Genomic DNA, 18,358 nt, shown 5'->3' with positions numbered 1-18,358 from the left:
TTCTTAAGTATAGAAGGCATTCTTTTTTCTTAATAAGGTAACATTTACTCACCTATGCAGAAATATGCCTTTCAAAATACATCTAGCAAATTCATTGTTACAAATACATGCAATGTAATAACAGAAAATGGTTTAAACCTTAAATCTGGAATACTTCCAATGTGCATCTACAGTGGGTAGTATAGGACTGATAAACATTATTTATTTTCAGGATAAGGATAGGATAAACACAGAAAGAATGATTATGAATCTAGTACTAAATAGCCCTGAAGCTGAAATAATGAACTCTGCAGTCTTATGAAAAACAAACATTATAGCTGCTGTGCAATACAAAATGTAACCTTTGCATTATATAATAATGTGAAAAATTTTTATTATAGAACCAAGCTTCATCTCTTTAACAGAATGAATTTATATATAGAAGAAACAAGATGCAACGTGCTCTTATTCCATTAAAATTTCCCTGTGTTCTAGATTGTCTGCTTGAGTTTTTTCAGGCACTGCACTTAGGACCCCTTGACCTGATCTGCAGAAATGTCAGCTAGAAAATAAACAAATAAGCAGGTTTTTTTTTTTTTACTTCGTTGTGTTGCTTTGCTTTAAGGAGAAGATGTCTCACTTGTGGCTGGAAGGTACACTTTCCAAGTCATCAACTGAAACATTTGTTTCACTTGACTGACGTAGAGTAAGTTAATTCTAAGTAATATTAAAAATATTTAAAATTTTGAAGAATGGTTTCTAATATCCTTTAGTTAAAGACTTAAAGCCTACATAAAAGTTGTATTAGTCAGCAGAAGATGCATTTCAAACAGAAAAAGTAAATAAAATTAAGTAATCTGGTTAGTCAAGTCTTCAAGTAAAATGGCTCGCTTTGTATTAATGGCTGAATTGCTAAAATAATTACCAGAGTTAAGCTGAAATTAGAAATTACTGACGCAACATTCCCAAGGACTTCTGATTCAGTATTTTATCTTTTTAAAGCTTATGTGTGTGTAAAACGGATTTAAGACTTCTTTCATCCTTCACTCTGCTGTTCTATCCTATTCTACTGCTTCGGTTTACTGTTCTTTAATTTCCATCAGTGAAACAATCTACGTGGCTGCACTATATTCCAAGTTACTGTACCAACCTGATAAAAAATAAACAGAAAAGTAAAAATACAAAGCCAAAGACATATCTTTAACTGGTTTTAAAATCTATCAGACTAGAAAAAAAGGCCAAAATAATATCAGAATAACTCTGCCCAAGTGTCATTCCCAAAGAGCAGCTGATTATGTATCAGCTTCAGACTAGCCTCAGCAAAACAAACAAACAAAAGCAAACTCCAGCCAGAGTACAATCAGACCAAAGAGTTTGAAAGGTTACTTGGATCCTGTGTGTTAGATGTTTATTGCTTGTCCCAACACCACATCTGTTAGCTTTCCATGCATTTCTGTATTCACCTAGTTTCTAGAGTTTGTGCTTGAAAACTCATTTTCACATTATTACTTCACATAATTTACTAAATTATCAGAATAAATCAAATGTTAATAGGAAGAAAGAAAACATATTTAAGCATGATGCATATTAGTTTAAGCATACTGTTCATTAGTCACATATACAAGAATGTTGAAATGTGTAAAAAATAAGTATTTAGACAAACATTGGATATAGAAATAATACTGTTTACTAAGGAAGACAAGTTCAATAAAGTATTAAGCAACTAAGAAATATTTCATGATAGGTTGTATTTCAGTCACTGGATCATTTTTTTAAATAAGGTTTTAAAATGGTTCTTTATAAAAACCGTAGCACGTATTGGAGTACAGTTTAAACATTAAGCCAGTTCAACCAGTTAAAACATTTTCCTTGTAGCAAATTTTGATGTAAATAAGAGTAAAGAGTCAACTTCTAGGTGCAGGTAGTAGAAAACATTTGGCTCAAAAAAACCATGATTCGGCTGCATTCCACAGAATTTTCAAACATATAACCTTATGTAACGCTATAATGGGATGGAAAGTACCACAAAAATAGTGCAGTGACAAAGTCTTTGACTACAGCAAATGAGAATGAGCCCAAATGCAGCAGCCACAGGAATAAAGGAAAAGAGCCGTTTACCTTTAGAAAGCCTCAAGTAGACAGGGATCTCCAGCAAAAGACCCTCACCTCTACTGCCAATGCTTAAATGAGGTCTCGGAAGGGGTGGAGCCAGGATCCACCCCTTCTGGTCACTCAGGCACACTGCATCACCTGAGCACCCCTAGATTAGCCCTGCCTTCCCACCAGGTGCTCAATCACTGCTTCAGGCCATGACTCAGCATTTCTGCCACACTTTACTATTTAACAATATTACTAACTATTTCAAAGTATTCTGAAATGAACACTGATCAAACAAGACTCACTTACTATATTTTGCTCAATGGCTGTAAAGAATTCAATACAGTTGTATGATATGCCCTGGTAGGTTTTAGACAGGCCATGGTAGCTTCTACTTGGGTTAGTGAAAATTGTTTTTTAGGTAGGACGTGAAAGATCTGAATCAAATCTCTTCCATATAAAGTCACTTATTTCAGATAAATCAGATCAGACTCAGCTACCTTTTAAATCCCTCTTAAAACAAAAAGCAGTAGGTTTTATATAAATATTATTTTAGAGATTTAGCATATTATACCACCATAGAGGTGAAGAAACTTCATAGGAAAATTAGAATAACCATTCTAATGGGCTCGTATTTTGCCCTGCGGGAATAGTTTTGACTTCTTTACAGAAGAGCAGTGTAAACAGCCACCTCTTTGTGAGGAAGTATGCAGAGGTATAGAATTAATAACTAAAGCAGAGAAAACAGTTTGCTGCTAGGCAGAACTCACTTCTACATTCTCAGGTATGCCTGTTTGATAAAAGACGAACAGCACAATTCTGGGAATCCCAGTGTGCATTTGCTACGTTTCAATGTTAATCTGACAACCCAATAACAACTAGAAACTGGCAGTGTGAATCACCTTTGGTGTATACCTAAAAATTAAACCACCTTTTGGAGGATTATTTTAATCCAGCAGACATCATATTAGGTGATATTGCTGCATTAGGTAATGATACTTCTGAAAACTAGATGAATGATCTAGGATTTTCAGGGTATCAGTGAACAAATTACTTAGCAAAAAGGTATGGGGCTGGTGCTCCTGCTGTTAGTGATCATCGTTACTTCTTACCTGAAAGTTACCAGCTGCATTTAACTAATGCATTATGTAAGTATTTCAAATCAACTTTATGCAAAGTCATTCAGATAGTTTAAATCACCTTCTGAGGTGGTAAATCCATAAAAGTTTGTCTTTCTATGCCCTTGAGAGCAAACTGATTTATTGTCCTAATTAACTGCAACTCTTTACACAAGAAGCATGAATATTACATTGTTGTCTGCAGTCAGAAATGTCTGTAGACAAGAGATCTCTGACAGACTGATGGAAAGTGCTGTTTATTAAAATGCTGTGTGAGTAGGAAGTTACATTCACTTCATTCTTTCACATTTTTTGTTACATATAGTGTAGTGACACCTATTGTAACTAGACTGATAAAATTTTATTGCCTTTGATTATCTCACAGAAACGTATCAATCCAGCTAATGATAAATTGTGAATATTTTGTTACATATTTCTAGTATCATTTGTAAATTAATGATTTGAATAAGTTCAAGTTTAAAAACGATTAAAAATCCATGCTTAAATTCAGTAAGGACTGGATTTGTTCCTTATCAGATAATCTTTAACTACCAAAAATAATTATTTTGGGAGGGAGTTATGATGACTGTAAGTTGTTTATAGTTTTTCAAGAAAGAATAGGACAATTTTAGTAATGCTATCAAATGGTTTTATTCCAGCTATTTTTCTCACCTCTTCAGATGAGCATCATAACATATAATGAAACATAACTCATCAGAAACAAAAAATAAATACAGTTGTTTTTTAAAAAAAGTGTATAATGTGTTTAGCTTAAACTAGAAATCTTCAACTAAATCTCAAAATTGTGAAGTAGTATTTGAGCTCAGAGTGAATCAACTACTCAGAACTGTATGCGGGTAGGAATTTTACACAGACGAGCATATTCTAATTTTCAAAGGTGTAAAATGCAATATCTGTGACAGGCCTAAATTCCAAACCTTTGTACACTATGACATTTTGTACCAAATGATGGCTGTTCATGTTTCCACACAAACTGCTGCATGAGAAGGTTGGACTTTGTCACAAACATAAAATACACTGCAGTTTTTATTGTTTTCACCTGGATAATGTTTTTTTTTTTTTTCCCTGCAAGTATATGAACTGTGAATATATTGAGCAAAAAAATCTTGCTAAGATCAACTGAAAATGCACATTGTCTTTCACATCTCAGAAGCACGTTGTGATAGCTCAAAGGAAATTGAAATTAATCTGAAATTTAACTAAATCCAAACTGGTGTCAAAGAATGTTTTTGTCACAGTCACAGGCTTTACACTGGGTCTCCAGCCCATCAGCATTGGAATAAGAACAGCAAGTCTCCAGAGCTGTTATTAAAGCGCAAGGCAAAGCATAGTCTTTTTAAGGGTCCAAGGGCAAGATAAGAATCATGAAGTTGGACCATCACAGGTGATACAGGTTCTTACAGGTTTATAAGTATTCATGGGTTTATAAGCATTTATGACTCATTAAGTGTACAGTCACCATCTTCTGACCCTCAGTACACTTCTTTGGACACAAACAGAATGTCAAAAGGCAACTGTCACAAAACAAAACATAGGAAGTTCTGTCTGAACATGAGGAAAAACTTTGACTGTGATAGTGACAGAGTACTGGAACAGGCTGTCCAGAGAGACTGCAGAATCTCCTTCCCTGGAGATCTCCAAAAGCAGTTTGAATAACGAACAATAGCAGATTCTGCCTGAGCATGGAGGTTGGACTGGATTATCTCTAGACATCCTTTCCAGCCTCAACCACTCTGTGCGACTCTGTGATACCAACATAGGTTAGTAATTCAGGATCCTCTGAAAACAATGGATATGGCACAGTTTTAGCACCAAAATCAATTATTTCCCTAATTTTGAACTTCTATACTTTAGAAAAGAGAAAATATTAAAAAAAAAAAAAGGCAAATCCACAAAAAAATGCCTGAATTGGTAAAATTGCAACTACATTTTGGTGAACGAATGCAATAGATCTGAGCTTAAACTATTGGTCTTAGTTTCAGCTGGGATGGTATTGAATAAAGCTCAGTAGGCACGAGCCAGGCCCCAGCACTCTGAAGTGATTAGTGCCCCTCTAAAATTGCCAGGGCAACTGATCTTCTCCAAATATTCTACTAGTTTTTCAGGATTTTGCAGTTGAACAACTGCAAAAGTGAAATTCTAAACTACTGGGGGTGCCCACCACTCTCTGCATCATCTGCCCATATGATCCCACAGTCCCTGCCTCAGAGCAGATCTCTGGGTGATATTCTTAAATGATCTTAACCTGGAACACATTTGTGACACATACTAATAGGAGAATGTTGATTTGAACATCTCCTGGTACTCAAAATTCTCAAGAGCTACTGTAACTATTCTAGGAAAAGATGTAAATGTGGAAGAGAAAGGGAGGCTGACGAACTGCTGGAAAATGTCCTTCCATGATTCCTCCATAGCCTGTCTCCCAGAGGAGACAAAGCAAAGAGTATTATTGCTAATGATATCAGCAATATGGTTTTCAAAACTTAGAGATAACTGCAATGCTGAATACACACATCACATCAGTTTCTATCTATTCTATCACATCAATTTTATCATAACATGAGCCAAAGCCACCTAGTTAACAAAATATGAACCTTAATCCAGTGCCTAGCAATGACAAACACAGCAAGGAAAATAAACAGCAAGCAAGGTACTATACGACATAGTTCAACAAGAAGACTCTCAAAAAGCTCCATAGGGAAAACATTAGCAATCATTAGAGAACTAGCAATTATCAAATAGCCACAACATTGTGTTAACACGCTCCAGACAGATCTGCTATTATCTCAACTCTTTAGGGCCCACACTGGGCATCCAAAAGACTGTTGTGGTTTATCCTGGCTGAGGCTGAGTACCACACAGTCATTTGCTCAGCCCTTGGGATTTGGGTGAGAATTGGGGAAAAAAAACCAACAACTCATGGGTTGATACATAGAAGGATAATATTACGTGTGTGTTGTGTGTGTGTGTGTATAAGAAGTGATGGAAAAGTAATTTCTGACCATCCCCCAAGCAATGTGCATCTAGCGCCCCATGCAGCAGTAGAGAGAGAAAGAGAGGGAGAGAGAGAGACAGAAACTCCCACCCCCTTGAAAACTCCTTCCACATGATGTCATATGGTATGGAATAATCCTTTGGCCAGTTTAAGTCACATGTCCTGATTCTGTCCCCTCCCAACCCTACTTTAGTATGAGATGAGAAACCGGAATGGCCTTGGCTCTGGACAACACTGCTTAGCAATGACTTCAAACATCAGTGTGTTATCAACATTGTTTTTTTCCTGAAACCAAAATGTAGCATCATACCAGACACTGTGAAGAAAACAATTCTGTTCCAGCTGATACAAAGACACTATCACTTTTCAAAATCAACTGCTATTTATATTTATAATAGATAAGAAAGCTGGAATTCTACCTAAAACTTTGAAAGTTACGTACATGCTTTCAAAAACAAGTATTTTAGAAAAACATGAAATGTAGAGATGTCAGCAAGAAGTTAAAAATGAAAATAGCAGCTGTTAATGTTTGTCATTTGACAGCTAGAACAACACTGAAAAGGGTAAACTGAAAGAATCTCACTCTCATTCATACAACTTGACTACATATGTATGGCATGTAGATTGGTGGCAGCTTAGACATCATAGTGACCATGAAATTTTAACTCATGCATTTATACAGTTGACAATGGAGCAGGAAGATATCAGATGTATTAAATAGGAAAAAACCCAATATTTTTGTTCAAAAAATATTTAACATCTGCATTTTACATGCTTTAATTTAAATTTGTCTTTAGATAAGCATATGAAGAGGAAGAAAATCCTGTTTAATTGGGAAAGGTGAAAGGTATAAAAGAGTATAATCTACCTAGAAGCCAATGAAAAGCAATAAAGACAAACCCTCAATTTTTTCTTTAACATGTCCCTTTTTAGAGCAGAACTATGACACAGCCCACATTCCTAAAGAAATAGGTATTTAGACAGAAGTTTAGATTAAGCTGTAAGCAATACTCTTTGTTTTGCTTCTTTGTAGCCTGAGGAAATTTTCATTCAATATTCTTATCTCTTTAAAGATCCTTACTTGTGATCTTCTAGGTATTACTTGTCCATCTTTTTGTAATGAGTCTTTAATTAAACACACATTTTCCTGAACATATGAACATAATATTTATTTTAAAACACAGAAAATCAGTTCCAATATGAGATATAAATTATTTATTTTCGTTTGATGTGCCAGTTGGTTTTATTTGGGTTTTTATCTCTGATGAAACTTCTAGAATATCCTGCAGCACTTAAATTGTTTCATTTTACAGAGACAATTTAGCTACCAATTCCTTTAAAATCAAATTAAAACATATTATTTGGTCTGATATTGAAGCAAGTCATAGGGAAAACAAAAGACTAGTAACCCACAGATTCTGTCACTTAGTACTACAGCATTTATAATTCGCCAAATTACCTGTTTCCAGAGCATTAATGTGCAAAAGCTGAAAGCCAAGGGGAACCATCTAATTTAAATATTTAAAACTATTTTGGTTGTAACCTACCTCATGTTACAGCTACTGTCACACAGACATACTGTTAATTGAAATGTACATACAGACTCTGACTTCAAAGGTAAAAGAAATTTCCATTAAATAAAAAAAGGGCAAATCAACTGCCTCAATAGAATATTTATCAGACACATTTAAATAGGTTGTGTTCCAAAGGTATTGGCAATTTATTTCTTATAGATGCAAAAACACTAGGGCAGTTTTTATGAAAGTTACATAATTATAAGAGAACAAACAAGTGTAAATAACTTTTTCTCATCTTAGATTTAAGTACACCATCTCACTAACACTACTGCTACACATTATCAGCCAAAGCAAGGCCTCAGACTAGGTTGATTACAAAGTATTACCTACATGCTTAAATCTTAGAAGGAAGAGAATTTTTTTCATGCAACATTGGATAGTTACTTTATTCAGAGTAGTTAAGAAGTTTCAAATTAAGAGGAAGTTTGAAACATTAAGATTTAGAGCTTACTAGTTAAGGAAGTTATTTGGAATCTTAATCTGAATGATTTCTATTCAAAGACACATATATAACAATTAAAAATATATTTTATTTGAATAGAAAGCTTAAGCCAATTCCTGTAGAGCTGTCCTCATGAGTAACTTCACTTACAGACAAATAAATACAATTTACTATTTAAAGACAAGTAAATACTACTAATGAGCAGAATTAAATGTGAGGATTTAGAGCAGTTTAGATCCCAAATAAGAACTCTGCAGAGTAGTAGATGTGAACATGAATTTGATGTGAAAGGATCATAGGAGGCTACTGAAAATGACAGTGAAATAACAATTAATTAGTTTATACTTTGGAAACAGTATAGGACAACAAAAATGGTGGAGACAGATATTTGCTACATGTACACAATATAATGGACAAAAAAGGAAATAATTGAAAGGTAACAAAATATGGTAACATTATCACAAAACTGTTGTGCGTAGACATCAACTATAATACAATTCTAAAATAGAGCCATTGGTAAAGTATGTATTTAAAATATGTTTCAGTTAACTTTTTCCTACTAATTTGTACAAGACATGTAGTGTGAAGTTTTCTTAAATACCACACATTTTATGGTGTAGCATTTCATAAAGCCATATTATAACTACATTTAACACATTCAACACAGTGGAATGTTTATAAATTGTATTCAATTTAAACAGTTTAATAACCCTACATTTTCATCTTCTTTAGTCAGTCAATAGCACATACATTATATGAATTTTACTTCCATTAAGCTGGATACTGACTGAAGTGTTAGAGGTTCATTTGTACAATAGACATAATTCATAGCAGTGGTCTCATTAATCTGTCCTTCTGTGCTTTTCTCTATTGAGTTACGTAATGTTCAAAAAGTATACTTGTCTGTGTGAGTCAGGACATTCATACCTACATAACAACAGACAATTGTGGGTAGCTACAGAGCCTTTGTTATTTTTCCTTAGGGATGCTAAAGATGTCTCAACAAGCTCATGCCTGTAATGAATGATTCTTTACTGCATCTTACATGGACTTTATATAATAAGTCTCTGTTTTACAAGGCAAAATCTGCCCTCAAATTTTACATCAAAAGGCTCTGAATGCTCAATTTCTATATAATCTTCCTTATATTAAATATAAGATATATTCCAATTTTTATCTGAAAAATAGAAAAAACAAAAAACAAACAAAAAAAACCCCAGACCCAATAAGACAAAGTACTTAATGCTATTCAGACTATGAGCCTCAAAGTAGAAAAGTCACAGTATTTCAAGAGCATAAATGAAAACATCAAAAACATATTGATTTTTATTTTGTCAATTCAATTTGTTTTGTCACTCACCACAGAACTCTAATATTTGGGTAAAAGGAGGAAGGCTGACAATGAATGGACAAAAAAGATATCATCCATTAATTTGGACAGGGTTCCAAATTCACCTTCAGTGCAGACTTACAAAATTCATCAAAGCTGTGTTTGTGGTACTGAACAGAACTTTCTGACAAATAACAACAAGCAGTTTTTAAGACACATGTTTCTGCTTGCAGTTTAAAGTGGAACAAGTCCTGTTACTTCCACATGGAAAACTTTGTAGTTAGGAAAACATTATTCAGTCCGAAACACATCGTAACAAGATTTCATGGCTATATTACCTATCTACCTTCTAAAAAATTGTGATCTTTTAGAACGCAGAGATAGCTGTTTAACTCATGGAGGAGGAACAACTTGTTTTTGTCCAATGTGCCAATCTACCAATTTTTGAAGCTTACATCACTTGTGTCCTCTTGGGTCCACAGTAATGTGAATTGTCTTTATCCAAGTGCCTAGCAAATCATTGTCACATAGAAGAAGTCGACCTTTCTTTTTCAATCTATGCACTTTTCAGAAGGTATAAATCAGTTGACTTTCAAGCTCGATGAGATGGCATATGCCCTGGTTTGAAGAACAGATGGAGGCTTGGGGGAAAATTGTTTCTGCAGGCTTGCAACAAGCAGCACTGCTCCATAAAAGCAAACCATTCGCACTAATTTCTCACATAAATTATACAGGCAGGGAGCACCAGCCCATTCAGCAGAAAAATCTTTCATCTAGCTTTCAGAGGTCATTTAGCAAATTTAAATTAAAGTTATTTCTGATACATGGCTGGGTTTTCATCCCATATACTTTCAAGAGATGGCAATTTACATCAAATAAAGGGTTGGCTTTAATTGTGTATGTGGGGGAAAAGGAACAGTAAATTAACTGCCACAGTATTACTGTTTTCTAAAATCCCACTATAAGATGCAACTACTAATTAGCCACAGAGGAATTAATAATTGAAATGTGGCAGCTCTCTACTACAAGAATCAGGTGAACTGTCACTGCTTTTTGCAAGGCCTGCTTTAGATTTCGGCTGAACGCTAGCATCCAAATTCAGCATTGATGTTCTTGAAACAAAGGAAATCTGATTCATATCTAAGAGAACATTAATATTTTTCCCTTGAAAAGACTCTTCCATTAAACAAATGAACATCTCATTTTTGCCAGTAAATATGGATTTTATTTATCTTTATCTGAATATTGAGAAAATACTTTTCAATAGATTTTTCAAATATAATTAAGAAAGGAGTGGAAAAGACTAGAAAACAGTAAAAACAAAAAAAAAACAAAAAACAAAAAACACACAAATAAACCTCATAGTAATAATCAGAATTCTATGATCCACAACTGTTATGAGGAAAAGAAGGCACTGAGTAGCCTTTGACTAATACAGCATTTTATAGAAAATATCATCTTAAATGTATAAACTAAAAGCAAGCAATGAGAACATTGATAAGTACTGAAATAGCTACATTCACTTTTATGAGATTTCATAAAAACTGATTTGCTGGAGTCTTTTGAAACATTATTTTGATAAGATTCATTTTGCATCACTAATACCACTTCTTTTTCACCTATTAAATATAAACAAAGTAACACTATTACATATAAACATAATCAGATACTAACTAAAACTTCTTAGATGCAAGATAAAGATTTAAGTTGATCCTACCAAAAGTACGACCAGAACTTTTCTGCAAAGCATTCAGCAATCAGATTGCTGTTCAGAAATGGATTGCTCTGAGAATCATCAAGGTTGAAAAAACTAACGGGATCAGTAAGAAAAGTTTTAGTATCATAGGGAGAAAAATGGAAAAAAGAATGGATATTATTTAGCTATGGCAATAAGGACCCCATTTTAACAGATCTGTTGGAATACGTTTTAATCCATAGAAAAGAGATAGTATTTGTTCTAGTGCTCTTTTGTATAATTTCAGGGCACAGAGGGGTATAATTTATAACTTACATGATATCACTTAAGAGATTTAAAAGAATTTTCTTTTAAAGGAGAATCAGATCACGGATATTAGGACGTGTCAATTTTAGTATTATCTAGAGCTTTTTTAAAAAAAAGGAAACTAGAAGAATAGAACTGTGATTACAGTGTTTAACAATGTCTAAGAAAAAGTTGTATGCACATCAGCAAAGAAAACAGATAGTAATCAGTTGGGCACTAGTAAAACAGTCACAAAGAATTAGGAATGAGATTTGTCTAAACACATACAATCACCTCATGATTGTAGTTGCTTCAGTAAGTCATAGTGAGAGACTACAAATAATTTCAGATTCAAGATGTGATGCAACACACCGTTGCTGCATTTTGGGTTCTAAAGGAATAATTATTTCTTGTAACTATGTACACCTCACTACTTAATTTTTGTGATTATTTTCTAAACTATTTCTTCACTTTAAATCTATTGCATCTTCCCCCCCACTCCCCCACCCCCCCCAGAGGTGGCATTTATAGAATTTGTTTCTCCAAGACCATTTATTTATATCAACTTACATTTCTAATCTAAATTATTACATATTTCTGGATTAAGAAATTCCTGCTTTGAATTGCTCTCACTTAAATTCACACCACAATTTTCTGTTATATCAACACAATTGTATTGGGATAGACGTAAACAAGATCACTGAAATGATAAAAAAAAGAAAAAAGAAAAAAAAAAAGAAAAAAAAAAAGAGGAGTCCTCAGAGAATAAATAGAAGTATAGAAGAAAACACCGAACTACGTCCTAAAACATTCGTGAAGACATGAAATATAATAGAATACTAGCATCATTCTGTGCTGTAATTGTGGCTAACTGTAACATATGGCTGTCTTTCTTTTGTATACAATCTGCAAAAACCTTTATTCTGCGTGACAACATTTTTGATGGATTTAAATGTTTTCTTCAATATGACATTTGTTATTAACAAGGTATTAAAGAGTTTAGCAAAGAACAGAAGGCAATATATAAATATACATTTGAAAATAAATTCAAAAGAAAAACATTTGTCATAGCCATATAGTTCTCTTATCTGAGAGATATCTGAAGTACCACTTCCATACTGAAAGAAAAATAGTTTTAAGATGCTTCATCTCTCTTGCATTCTTACTGATGTTTTTCTCTCCTTCATCAACACATGGCTTTTGTACTGAAAGTTCACAGGACTGTGAAGACATTATTAATTGAAAAAAGCATACCCAATTCTTCTGTGAGTTAGTGATATGAATTTACTCACAGAGATTTCAGATTAGTATCAGTGCCAGTATCGTGCATGGTTTAGGAACAGAGAGAAGAAGAAATGCAGAAAAACTGGACCTTTCCTTTCTGATGGGAATAAGCTACTAAATCCTCTAACTCCTGGAATCATATCTCACTTCAATAAATGACAAAAATATTAATGGGATTACTCTGTAATGTAAATGAAAACACTAACTTTTATTAGATTTAAATTTTGGGAAGTCTTCCTAAGGCTACTTAAAGTCTATAAATGAAAAAACATACATTAAGTGTTTTTTCATGTGCATTAATTGAAAATAAACACTACAGAAATAAAAAATACTGAGGAATATTGCTTAGGAACTGTGCACCTTATCTCTTTCAACTATAGTGGTTGCTGCAGTAAATTATATTACCTCTTGTTTAAAACGTACCCCTCAATCAAAAATGATTAAACTTCACAAAAACAAAACAAACACACAAACCCCATAGCAGCTATTTTAGGGGTTGCTAGAAAGGAGAAGATTTTTCTAGTCACTGTGTATAGGTGCCAGTTTAATCGCAGCAACTCAGAATTTTCTAGGCTAACGTACAACAGACAGATGAAACCAAATTAGGGATGCGAGGTGCTAACAAAAATTACAGTTCTGTGGCACGTTTAGATTGCTTGTGGTCCCTTTTCCCAGAAACAACCTTCAGTAGTCTGCACAAGAAAAAAAATCAGATGTCTCATGCAAATACACGACATTAATGGCAGGAGAACAGTCTTCTGTCCCTGCATCTAGTTTCTATCACCAAGAAGTCATTTCGGTGTCAAAGCTTACAAAAGTCTCTGAAAAATAAACTATGTACGAAAGAGGATGAAGAAAAATTATAATGATGAAATTCACATCCTCAATGAAAATAGCTACAGCTACGCTAGAAAAAAAACACAAAACAAAAAAAAACAAAAAAAACAAAAAAACAAAACAGAAAGGAGACAAATAATATTCATTTTGACATTTTAGCTTCATGAAGAATTTTGTAGTTTTGAAATTGATTCCCTTTGAAATAACTAAAATTATTTTGAAGGATAGTGGCTTCTTTCTTCCACAGAGAAATATCTTTCATGATTAACTCCATTCCCAAAACAAGTGATTTTTCAAACATTCTGATGACTTTCTCAAAGATGCAGAAAGACTGCATTTCAAACACATTCTGAAAAATTCAGAAATACTTTGTTGGATTATCAACTTCCTTAGTCTAAGGTTTAATTGCATTCTGACCTTCTTTAACTCATTATATTTTAAAATGGAAGTCCTTTCCAAGGACGGAGCAGTGAGCTTTTATAATTCATAGCTCAGTATGAAATTGTGCAAAAGAATATATTACTACATTTGTTTAAAGAAAATTGTGACATATATAAGTTAAAAGAGAACTTATGGATCCTAAAGAAGTAGCCAGAAGACTTATGAGATAAACATTCCAGCACATTCTTCATTTAAAAAAAAAATACTTTCCACTACCATCTAATTCTAAATTAACAGCGATTTATATTCTGAACTTTTATATTTGATCCACATCAGAGACACATTTTCAAACCATGCAATTATTATCCACTCTTTGTTACTGGACAAAATCAAATGCTTCAAATTTGGAAAGAATCTTGAACATTAGTTGAGTTGTTCAACCTAAGAAGTTTGTATATAGCTCTCAAAAGTTATTGCTTTATCCAAAAGTATGAGTACTATGTATTTGCATCAATTGTAAGATACTACGGATGTATGTAATGACCACATTGGGATCATGAAATCAAAGAATTTAAATTAGATGTTCAAACATTTTACTGAGTTTGTGTGAATTTAGCAAAGAAATTCACTGACTGCCAGTAGACTTCCTGAGTGAGATCATAGAATCATAGAATCACCAAGGTTGGAAAAGACCTAAAAGATCACCCAGTCCAACCATTCACCTATTCCCAATAGCTCCCACTAAACCATGTCCCTCAACACAACATCCAGCCTTTCCTTGAACACCCCCAGGCTCGGTGATTCCACCACCTCCCTGGGTAGTCCATTCCAGTCCCTGACCACCCCTTCTGAAAAGTAATACTTCCTAATGTCCAGATGAATATCTTGATTCATTTTCTATAAATTCTTTTATTTAAATTGTATTAAAAATCAGAAAATATACTGGTGAATTACAAGATGGTGAATTTTCACCAACATAATTCACAAAACATTCTTCATATTCACCTTTTGATAAAGATGACAAGACAATTTTTCTCCATTTCTGAAAATGAAGATTAAGAACACCAAAACAGTCATGTCTTCTTATGGAAATATACTCAATTACAGCTTTTAACAACAGATCATTTAAATTCAAAATTATCAGAATGTTTAAAATTCTTTTTCTTTCTTTCTTGAGGTGATATTCCCTAAAGACAGATTTAATTTCCTGAACTTGTTATCATGATTTACTAAGATTATGTTGTAATCATATTTTATCCATTCATCTTTTTCCTTCAGTTGAGTCAAAACAGGCTTATTTGGACTTGTAATAATAATAAAAGAGCTGAATGTAGAAATTATGTAGTGTAATTTGGCAACTTATCAGCCAGGATGCCACTATGAATTTCTAAGCCTGAACACTTAGGTTGAAAAGTCACATGGAAACCAGATCTTGCTACAATAACCTTGTAACTTGAATCTAATTTGCTTTGGTTCTTATTTTAAGAAAAGGATCTTATGTAAACACTGTCATTGCAGGCAAAGGTTAATCTCATCAAAATTTATGATTAATTTGCAGTAAAAATGCTTCTTTCTAACTTCTGTCCATTTTGGAAATAAGAATTATTATTTCTTTCTTATTCAGAGAATCAACACATGTAGGTATTCTCAAATAGTTTAGAACTTAAAATTTATATCTTGTTCTCCCGAAAAATGACTCTTCTACAGAGTTACAATATAGCAAATATTGAAGAGTTTTCAAAAATTTATGTAATGTCAGATAATTATGGCCATTTTATTTTGTTTCAGTAACTACCAAAAGCCAATAAAAAAAACCAAACCACTGCATGTAATTAAGGAAGGAAAAAAAATCCTTTAGTATTTTCCTTTGTCAGAATAAATCATGTTCCTGAGACCCTCTTGCATTTTTTCTCATGCACCACTGGATATCCAAGCTAACAAGAGTCAAATGAATCATGATATAAATAGAATATAAATAAATAAAGAAAAAAAAAAACACAACAAAAAAAAAACAAAAAAAACCCCACATCAGAATAAAACAATAATACCATGCTGTGATTTCAGGATTAAAATAACAGTTACCATTTCTTTCTTTTATCCTTTCCCTAGAACAATTTAATTCACAAATATAGTTTAGATAAGATATTTTAAAGCATTGTCCTAGACATATTAGTAAAATGGTTTTTTTCTTTATGAATTTAAGCAGTATAGAGTAAAATATATTTCTAAAATGATTTAATCAATTTTACAAATAAATATGATGAACAAGAGAAAATGAGCCATTAGATGTATGTTAGCTATTTTGATTATTTTCATATCCTTAAAGCAAGTAAAAAAATACAGACATTTACTTTATCTGCATCTTAAAATAGTAACTAATGATGAACAATATTCTCAGCCCCTAGCAGAAGCATGCAGGACTTCAGAAGCTATGCAACCTAAAGTTTGAGCTAGAAAACTCCTATTTGCCTTCTACATCTTCTTAAGATGCACAATAATCAATGATGGTTGTGTGCCAAATTAAACAACAGCCTCAAGTAATTCTACTTTCTCAGTATTGTTTTCTTGAGTGCCTGCCACAAAACTCAGTCTAGATTGATCCATGAATAAATCAAGTGGATTGGAATAAGGGAAATAAGTTTGGGTCCTGCCATGTTGATAATAAAAGAATGGAACAGTGCACTACTACACTGTCTTCTTGGATGTATACTGAAGGAGTGATAATGTGTTTTGACAGAGAGGATGAACAGCAATACCAAAGGTAACTGTTTCATGACATAAGAGTCCTAGGTCTCACTAGCTACATGACAGTGTATTACTATGGTAGGTGTGTATTAGGAAGAAACTGGAGTGATAAGATGACAAATAGCAATAAGAAAAAAATCCTGCTGGGTTATCCACCAGAGATTCTATATTGTGATTGTCTTAAGGTAGTAAGTATATCTTCAAACAAGTCAAACTGTCAGATACAGGGAACAAACAGTTATTTTAGATGTTCAGCTTTAGTTTGAAGGCTCCTAGAAAGTTAGTTAGCAAGAAGTCAATTAAGTAGCCAGTAGCATCATCAAGTGGAATGTTAATCCTTATAATGGAAGTATGTACACCAACTAGCAGTTAAAATTAGGTTAAATGTATCTCTCCATCCAATTTTGAGAAATTAGAAATTATAATGTCTCATGAAAAAAAAAACACAACTGAATTCTACAGATTATTGCATATGTTTGCAAATAATCATTGACTCTTACTGGGTGATGAAAGACTGAAATGCAAACTTAAACTGTAAACCTGTGAATTTTAATCCAGAAAAGTCACGATTACAGTTGTCTAAAGAATCGTTGCAATGGAATCTCATTCTGACTAGGGATTAGTTGCAAGAACTATTAATGGATCCTTGTGCTAATTTAGCATTGTTACTGCTAACAGTACTTTCTCACAGTACAAATGCCTATTCTATACTTAAATACAGAAAAAAGCTTTCTTAAATCATAGTTACTAACAAATTATACAGTGACACTTACTACAGCATAGGTCAAATCCTGTTGACATCATTAGCAGCAGAATCAATTATGAGATTGCAAAATTTCTCCCATTTTGTTGAATTAACAAAGCTATACAGGTAAATTCTATATCATTTTCTCTACATTAAAAACTTTAAATATTCTATAAATCTGTTTTATTATTTTCATGTGTACCATGTTATTTTCCGTAACTAACATTGCTTTCAGTGAAATCTTATTCTAGTACAATAAACAACACAAAAAAGAATAATTCATGATAACAAAAATAATTAAATAGTAGGAGCAGGTTAAAGATCAGCATTCATTTTTAAAATTAAATTTAAAAGTCTGCAGTGGTTACTTAGAAGATTGGCAAGTTTTACAAGTAACATCACCAAGCCTTTTAGAGAGAAACACAGCCGCATTAGAATGGAGTCATTAGGCAATACATTTATTTTGAAGCCAATTAACCTTTTGTCAGAGAAATGTCGTAGCTGTAATGGTTTCAGCAGTGGAGGTCAGCCTCTAACAGGGGCACGTATGACAGCGATTACGCTGTCTGACATATGCTGTAGACTGAGAGTACAGCTGTGGAATGAGAATCTGCCTTCGTTTGTATTCTGCTCTGCATTTTCAGGGAGCAGGCAATCTTGACCTATCCATTTAGGTAATTAAAGCTTCTATTTGGAAGTGTCCTGCAGGAAGGTGAAATTTGGGGTAGATAAATGGCTGCTGCTCAGCGAAACCAACCACTTCCATCATTTGATGGACTGCCTGAAATAGGCTGCATTGCCAGGTCCTCATAAAAAGAGAGATGAA

The 18,358-nt window shown here is 33.3% G+C and overlaps 1 protein-coding gene across 3 annotated transcripts in view; it reads right to left on the bottom strand.

Annotated features, from left to right (window-relative positions):
• The window catches only part of PACRG (parkin coregulated), a 192,766-nt gene that overhangs the window by 131,488 nt on the left and 42,920 nt on the right, over positions 1-18,358 (bottom strand). The gene's annotated exons all lie outside the window — the stretch shown is intronic.

The sequence above is a fragment of the Lagopus muta genome, chromosome 2, assembly GCF_023343835.1.
Source record: "Lagopus muta isolate bLagMut1 chromosome 2, bLagMut1 primary, whole genome shotgun sequence".
In the NCBI taxonomy this organism is placed as follows: domain Eukaryota; kingdom Metazoa; phylum Chordata; class Aves; order Galliformes; family Phasianidae; genus Lagopus; species Lagopus muta.
Note: the sequence above shows the minus strand (reverse complement) of the source record. Positions and strands in the feature narration are given on the sequence as shown.